This window comes from Oryzias latipes, chromosome 16, assembly GCF_002234675.1.
Source record: "Oryzias latipes chromosome 16, ASM223467v1".
In the NCBI taxonomy this organism is placed as follows: Eukaryota; Metazoa; Chordata; class Actinopteri; order Beloniformes; family Adrianichthyidae; genus Oryzias; species Oryzias latipes.
In genome coordinates, this window is record NC_019874.2 from 30040276 (window position 1) to 30046275 (window position 6000).

Here is a 6000-nt window from a genome sequence, read left to right on the forward strand (position 1 = left end):
CTGTCACCATGGTGACGTGTCGGGGTTAACCCCGTTGAAAGCCGGGACAGGCGACCCCTGTCAACGGCAGGAAAAGCTGAACTGCTTTCCCTTTTTTTCCTCTAAGAAATGATGTGATGAAAAAGTGTTTTCATCGTGGACAGTTCATAAAAGTTTAACTATGGTCATTAATAAATCTAGGAGTTTGTTTTGAAAGTAAAAGCCCTGTGATGGGCGGCGTCGTAACCACGGTGACTAGGTGCATCAAAGTTGTCGGATGACAACACAAAGTGTTATTGCGTATTGAAACACGGTCAGTGAGTAATGTGGTGATTTCCCAGAGGAATGGCACAAACGGATTTGAATTTTTTTTTTCCGCTTGCAACACGCAGTAATGCTCGCATCACTGGCGCTTCTGATGTGGTCCCACTAATTATTCCAATTTTGAACGTATCGTCAAATTGATTTGCTTTTAGTCAAATGCACTTTGCAGGCTGGAGCTTGTTTATGGGTCGCAGCCGTGATTTTTCCCTAAAGACTTGGCGGGACCGAGGTGGGGCTCTGCTGCCCTCACGTGGAGCTGAGCGGGGAAATGCAGCCGCTTGAACACCATCGTGCTTCTGTTGGGACACACAGGCATCTGTGTGACAGAAAATGATCGGATTTACGAAAAGACAGAACCAAAACAGAAAATGAATCAACTAAAACAAGAAAAATGAGGCAGCTGAGAAGCCATCAATAATGTAAAGAGTTAGCCGAACATACAACAAGCAGCAGTCATTAACGAGGATCTGAATCAGGTTAAAATGTCCAATGAAAACAGAAACAAAGTCAACTGCATGAGCCACTGCTGCCCTAGATATATCTCTAAACGTCAAAACAGCCATGATTTAGTTGGAACCTAACAAACAGAGCACATTTCTAGATTCTGCATGATATAAGGGTAAAATATTAAGGAGCTTATGGGAAAGATCCAGATAAAAATTGCTACTAATTCATGTTTTTACCTGGAGCATTTCTCCTTTTGTCTTCACAAACATTCGTGTGAAAATTTTGCATGAAAAAAAAAAGCAAACTTTTTTTAAAATATTTGATTTCAGGTCACCAAAGGTCCTCAAAGACGGATTTTATTTTCAACCCTTTCTGACTCACAAAAACATTTCCAGACGTTTTAGGGACGTTCGTCCCCTCAAGATCAATTGTGCGTTTATTTTCTTTACATTTATCTGGTGGGAAGGCGTAGCGGTGTGATGAAGACGGTTCATCGTCATCATCAGCTGCAGTTGCATCAGTTGCATGGTACATGAAAACACGGGAAACCTTTTCGTATGACAGATCCCAGCAGACTTGAAGGAAGCCCCTGAACGCTGATGAACCCGATTTACTCAACCTCCAAATGAAAGTCTCGCCAAAATAAAGAACCATTCATAGGGGATCTGAAAAATAAGTTCTTTGCAGATTTATGGAGGAAAAATGAACTGACTCCATTTCAAAATCAGCCAGAAATGTAACAAACAGCTGAACATTTAAAGAGCTCTAAATCCTTTTGACACATCAATGTTTCTCTGTGGCTGATTTCCCTCACCTTTATTGAACCCCTTAAAAATATAACTTTTTGTGAAAGAATGTTTTTGGCTGCTGACAAACCCTGGAACACATCCATCAGCGTGTGCAGCGATTAGCTTAAATTTGTGAAAAGAAATCCCTCTCACTGCTTCACAAATAAGAAACCGCCCAATCTAGGCCACAAAGGCAATGTTTGGGTTTTTTTGAAGGCTGTGTTGACACTATTTATTGCCCTGTTGAAGGACCAGCTTACTCCACAATTGAGTCTTGTTTTCAGCTTCTGTCATTTCAAATGTGCCTCTAAGCATTTTCCACCAGAGCAGCTTGGCCAGAGGGGCCACGGCCTCATTGGGATCAGTCATCTCTGGGATTTAGCCGTGATGAACGGGACAAAACACACAGTCCAGCTAACGCTTTTTACAGATTAATTACCTCCTGAGTTTATTTTACTGCTGGATTTTGATCAAAGAATTGTAATTCCATCTTTCACTGACCACACGAGTGTTTTATGAGAATGTTTGCGTTGCCAGGGAAACGTCAATAACTACATGCACGTTAGAAGACTTTTCCTGGGATGCAATCCACAGTTTTTGCCTTGACAAATAAATTGGCGGACTCCTGTACGAGCCGAGAGGCGGATGTCTGCCAATCAAAAATCCATCTGTCCGTAAGCCCCCAGATTTATATCTGTAAGTGGTATTTAAAGGACGAAGCTCTTCAGAGGAGGTTAAAAAAACCTTCCACAATGAGAACCTGTTGTCGGAGAGCAGTTTGACTTGTCTTTAGTGGTTTGGATGTAGACGTTCATGGTAAACACCTGAAAGAGCCAGACTCTGTCAGAAAAGCTGCATGCGCTTTACTTTTGGAGGATGTAAGCATCCAGTGTCATTTGGATGAAACACTTATTTTCTGATTTAAAAAAAAAAGAGCAATTTGGTTATTTTATTATATTGTACTATGTAACCCTTGTGCTATCCTAGGCACTTTAACATTGGGAGTTGGGTCATCTAGACCCACTAGACAGTGCTCTGAACCTTTTTTCTTCAATGATTTGTGATCTTCACTGGTGTCCATGGATTACATGAAATCTTTCCACCTTTGTCATGGTAGGGAGAACACGTCAATGTAAGGGTGGGGTAAACTAAGATAGCACAAGGGTTAAATTCACAACAACAGTCGTCTCAATGGGCTTGGTATTGGTAATTGAAAAAGTGAAACATGAACTCAAAAGGATCATGAATACATAGAGTTCAATAGGAAAATACTAAACAGAACTGACAAGCTGACTAAACTATACTGGCATCCCTGCCCTTAGACCCCCCTTCGCGGTAAGGAAAAACTCCTGAAAAAAACAGATTCCGGAAAAAACGAAGAAACCTCAGGGGTGCCCACATGAAGGAGGGATTCTCCCCCAGGATGGATAGGCGATTTACCAGAACTCTTAGAGAAGAATTAACTTATCTAACACTACAACTACACATTTAAAGTCCAGCAGACGAGCTTCATCCAGCCGTGGTTGGGAGGACAGTCAGGAGCGCGAGTCGAAGACAGGATCCACAGCCAGGTGTAGGAGCAGGAGCAGAGACGAGGTACTCAGTCAGGAACAGGAGCACGGATGAGCCAACTGGAGTCTGGAAGCACTCCCACTCCCCAGGAGGGGAGAGGAAAAGAGGGACAATACATGAATCGCACTGCACCAAACAGAGGCATGGAGAACTAAATGATGAATTATGATCAAGAATGGAGAAGGGAGGGTAGAAGTAGAAGAGAAAAGAGGACAGAACCCCGGAGCACCATAGTTACCCCAGCTTCAACTTCTAGCAGCCTACTAAAAAAAAATTGTTATTGTTATTAAGTTTAATTTAAACACATTAACATTAACTTAAATAATCTCTGAATACTAACTAGTCTGACAATAAGCCTGTCCAAAGAGGAATGTTTTCAGTCTAACTTTGAATGTAGAAACTGAATCAGCCTCTCTTACATGAGCTGGGAGTTTATTCCATAAGACAGGGTCTTGGTGGCTAAACGCTCTACCTCCAACCGTACTTTTACTAATTCTAGGAACCACAAGCAGTCCTGCATTTAGTGAGTGAAGTGTTCTGTTTGGGTGGTAAGGGACTATGAGGTCCTTAATGTAGGACGGGGCTATACCATGTAAGGCCTTATAGGTAAGCAGGAGGATTTTAAACTTGATTCCAGAATCAACTGGGAGCCAATGGAGCAAAACTAACACAGGAGTGATGTAATATCTTCTGCTGGTTCTTGCTAACTTACTGTTTTTTTATATGCATTTAGTCATTTAATGTTGTTTTTCTATATGAAAAGTTTTTGATTTTCATCAACTTTACTGTGTGAATTCACTTATTAATGAGTTAAGCTAAAGGTGTGTACAAAAACCAATGTTCAGCACGTTCTTGAATACACCACACATGCTCAGTGCATATGTAGCATATGTATACATTATACATACCATGCGGCGTGTTTACAGACTGACAAGTCAGATTTTAAACCTCTGGAAACTTTTCACGTTCTCTCAGTGCTTTCAGCGTCCTGCACCTGTCAGTGTGATTTAACGAGGAAGAGTTCTGCTCCAGTCAAAATGTACTATTTAACCCGTTTTAATCTCTTACCTTTTCAACTAATGTAGTACTTTAAAAGTCTTGAGTAAAAACTGTGAAAAAGAGAAAATCAAGCTCTTAGAGGTTTTGTGGGTGGCTCTCAAAAGAGCCATTGTGGGTCGGTCCTTGGAGGAGAGAAAACAGGATTCTGGAGCTGCCATGGGTCTGCTCCCTCTGCAGGAAAGTGGATCATGAAGGAGTATCTCAGCCTCTCTGTTGGCAGCAACCAGTTTGATCCAGTGCAGCGGCTCGTCTTCAGTTACCACAGGCTCATCACTGCAGGTTCCTGCCGTGCTTTGGACCTAATGAAGCTGTGCAAAACACGAGAACTTCACACTCTTCTCTGGACCTTAAGTCAGGCACCAATACAGACCCCCCTGTGCAGAGAGCATCCAGAGGGCACAAGCAGCCGGGTTGGGGATAGGTCATAGTTAAAGACGGACCTCTAGCGCGGAAGGAGGTGCCCAGTGAATGACAACATCGGGTTTCCCTGCAGTGGGAAGGCCTCATATGCCCCAAAAAGATTTTTAGGATTGGGGACTCATTGGAGACAGACGATTGAGTGATCCAGTGTGAAGCGTCTAACCAAAGGTGGATAAAGCCAGTGTCCCACCGTCGCTCGTCCTGCCCCCACATCTCTCACTAACTAGCAACCAGAGCCCCATGAGGAACTACAGAAAATGTTCATTTTCTTTGGGGGGCCTTCAGGATAACATGCTTGCTGCCCGCTGCCCCAAAGCAATTCAAAGCCACCAGACAAGAACTAACTAGTCCAGGGTGGGGCACTCATAACTCTTATTGGGGGGAGTAAGTGTATCTAGTAATGGAAAGGTTTTTGTTTGAATCGCCCTTGGTCTGGCCCGTCTCCCAGGACCAGTTTGAGGTGGAACACCACCCGGCTCCTGGTATCATTCAGGCATGCAAACCCCTCCACCACAATAAGGTGGAGGGGATATTTATCAGTCACTAGCCAATCACTAACAATTATTGTGGGGAGACCGAAGTGCTCGGAGAAAACCCACAGTACTGCCTGGCTTTAATTTGTTCAAGTATCTATACATTTTGGTGACTGATTTTATATTGTTTTTATTTTATTTTAATGTTTTAATTAAGGTATTATTATATAATTTATTCGTTTTATTATTACTATTATTATTATTATTATTATTACATATTTTTAATATAGTTCATGTATATAATACTTATTTTATAATTATATAATTGTATATGTATACTTTTATTTTATAATATATTTTTTATAATATATATAATTTATGTATTTATATAGATAGATTTTTTTTTTAATCAGGGCTGCCTAAATTTTGCATATCAAAGATCCTAGACGAGCTCAAAGTCTTTTTCACACATTGTCAGTCAGACAAGTCAGATTTTAGACCTCAGGAAAATTTTCATGCTCTCTCACTGCTTTCAGGCTACTGAGCAGCGTCCTGCACCTATGGGGGTGTGATGAGCATTCCAGCTCATGTTTTTTATCAGCCACTACCCAATCACTAATGGTTAATGTGGGGAAACCGAAGCACTTGGAGAAAACCAACAGGACTGCCAGGCTTTAATGAGCGACTCGTCGCATTTCAGGCAGGCACACTCTGCAGTGTTTACAGGTTACTCCCCTGGGGCAGTTCAGTCAATTAACTCACCTGCTCAGCATCCTATTTAAGTCCAGGTGTGCAGTTGTTCATTCTCTTTCTTACCTTCAGCGCTCATTCGTCGCCCCTCCCTCCTCCCCGGCTTCCACCTGTGCGCTCCGTTAAGGGGGTTTTGTTACCCGAAAGTTTTTTGGAAAATAATCTCATGGAATTGAACGGAGCCTTAT